This window comes from Zingiber officinale, chromosome 2A (assembly GCF_018446385.1).
Source record: "Zingiber officinale cultivar Zhangliang chromosome 2A, Zo_v1.1, whole genome shotgun sequence".
Classification (NCBI taxonomy): domain Eukaryota; kingdom Viridiplantae; phylum Streptophyta; class Magnoliopsida; order Zingiberales; family Zingiberaceae; genus Zingiber; species Zingiber officinale.
The window spans coordinates 89,227,716-89,230,629 of record NC_055988.1 but is presented as its reverse complement, the minus strand read 5'-3'; positions in this window follow the sequence as shown (position 1 = coordinate 89,230,629).

Sequence of the window (2,914 nt, the reverse complement as noted above, 5' to 3'; positions counted from 1 at the left end):
GTGTCTGGGCAGAGGATCCTGTAAGATCTCCTCGGAGAACTGTCAGTTGATCCGTTCGGGCAATGTGTTATCTCGGGGCGTCTTGCCTTTTCGTGCATCCCGCACGGGCGCATCGTCCGAAGATGATTCCCTCTCTTGGTTCGCCTGGGCTATATCCGAGGGTGTTTGGAACAAAGCCTAATGAAAGGGTATAGGCGTGGGCAGGGCTTCCCCCTGCGTGCCGATCGACCCTCTGTTCTGCCCCAGATAGAGATTTGTTCCGATCGGTCCTCGTTTCCTAGTCGACCTCCTGCTGCCAATGTCGTCTGCTGGGCTTGCCGTTCGGCTAAAGCCTGTTGTTGTTGTTGCTCGACTATCTTCTTCGCTCAGGCTTGCATGAGCATGTCGAGCTCTTCTTAGGTGAGCGTCATAGTGTGGAGTCGTCCAGCGTCCTCCACCTCCTTAGCTCGGATGCAGGCTACGTTCCCACAAACGACGCCAAATATGATCCTGTCCGAAAGTCAAAGGAGACGGATGCTCGGTACGCGGTACTCCTTCTGACCGTGTGTAGACTCCGTTCGGACTTGCAACCACAACTATGTCAGTACCGAGCCAGGGAAGGGGTCTCCGACATTGGCCCTCCGACGCTCAAGTCAGTCACCGGCGATGAAGATGCAAGCGAAGCAAAGAAACGAGTGAACAGTAGCAGCAATAGTAGTGCGCATACCTCTGTTGAAGCTTGGACCCCCTTTATATAGAGCTCCTGTAGCGCGCATGCATGCTTCCCAAGGCGAGCATGCACCCCTAAGTTTTTCCTGAAAAGACGTGTCAATAAAGTGTCCCTGTCACAGTACCTTAAGGGCCTTAGCATATCTCTGACGTGACAGTAGAAGCTTCCGTCGTACGATCTTCTGTCTAACCATGCCACCTGTCAGCGATACTAGCTCCCAAATGGATGTTGAAAGATGGCGTGCTATTATCTGTTGTTGGGCCGAGTGGGATAGCCGCTCAGCTCGGGTCTCCACTATCTGCTTGACTGATAAGTTTGCTACGTAGCCGAGCGGGATAGCCGCTCGGCCGTTACTTCTACTGTCCTAGTTGCTGAGTCTGCTACCTGATCGAGCGGGATAGCCGTTCAGCCGTAACATTGCTGTTTCTATATGTAGTCCACTCGACTGTAACTCTGTTCCGTTGTTCTGTTCCGAGTACTGTTGTAAGTCCAAACGGGATAGTCGCTTGGCCTGCTTTCCACATAACCTTGGTGACTTCTTTCTTTATTGAGCGTTGGCTTCTTGGCGCGTTGCCGAGCCAGAGGTGATGTCGGATTGGGCACCCATCTTCCCGGTCGGGCGATCCCCTCGCCCGATCGGCCAAATGTTGACCGCATTGACTTGACTTTGACCTCCACCGTGACAACGGTCCTCCGCAAGGTGAGCCCTTCCTTATCACCGCATCATTTATAATAAAAATTTATAAAATCAAAATTTGAACTCAAAATAGTAAAGCCATAATATGAAATTCAAAATTTTCACAATATTTTTTTTAAAACCCATAACTAATCAGTACAAAACCTAACTTTTGATGTTCTAATATTTTGCATAATCTATATTATCCAGCATATAAATAGTTTATAAATTCAAAAAAAATATATATAATTTCTATAATTTAACAGTGTTAGAATTTAAATTTTTGAAGAAATATTAGAAAAAAATTAAAGCTTTTAGTTAAATAAAATTTTGATTATTTTTGTATACATATTTACTGTACAATGAGGAAAAAATAAAAGGTAATCTTTAACCAGCATATTTTGTATGTTGAACTTTTGCCTTTAGGTCACATGAGACGACTAGGAAAGTTTCCTTTCTAAGAGAAGATTCATTTAGGATAATAGCTTGAACTTTAGTCTTTAGGTCATGCGAGACAACTAGGAAACTTTCCTTAATAAATATTTAATTGACCTGCCATCCCAAAATAAATCCAGGTAAAACAAAAAAACATATTTGCTGGTAGGCCACGGAGCTACTAAAGAAACAGAATAATCATGATCACTGTTTTTGATGTTAGCGTGAGAAAGGAACCAACAATAACGAAAATAATTTCTCCCTTATTCCTTTTTTGTGTTTTCCCAGGCTGATATTGGTACTATGTCTAGCATCTGAACCTTGTTAAAGTAGAATACAATTTGAAGAGTTCTTCACTTGATATTCTTCAGGCTCTTGTTTACTTGTTGTATTGAGGAAACACTCTAATGTCATATATTTTCTATTTCCCATTATCTAGAAGAGTAGGGTGGGTCAGACTTGTATTTGTTTAACATATATAGAACTTAATTATAAACGTGTCCAGCACCTTTGTGCTTTGGTTATGTGCTCTAATGGACTGATGCCTGAGTTTGAGACCCTATCAAAACCCTTCGACTCCTGGATTACCTAGATGTAGAGTCCCACTGCCTTGCTTTTCTGCAGTGCTAAGCGCATTCGGCATTTGACTGGTATATCCATGCCGAATAAAAATAATGTTTGATCCCCTTATCGGTGAAGGCTGGAGCATCGGCCAGCTAATTGAAATGCCGATGAGAAGAAGACATCTAACAAGAAGCGCCCGTGAGTACACGGAGGAGGATGGGAAAAGAGCATCAGTAAGCGGACAAAGGGATTTCTGGCATAGCCACACTGACACTTAAGTTGGTGTGGTAGAGGAGAGAAATGGCGGATGAACCATAACGGAATGCAAAGTTTTCATGAAGAGAAAGTATATCTATACCTACGGGGCGAGACCCTTTTTATAAGATACCATTCCTACATTAATTTAACATCTTATAAGAGAGAAATATCCCATCGTTTTATCATGAACATATTGTACAACCATATCACCCATAAGTTGTAGCCGTAGAATGATTATTGTTGCACATGCTCTGACAATTATACGTGTGACA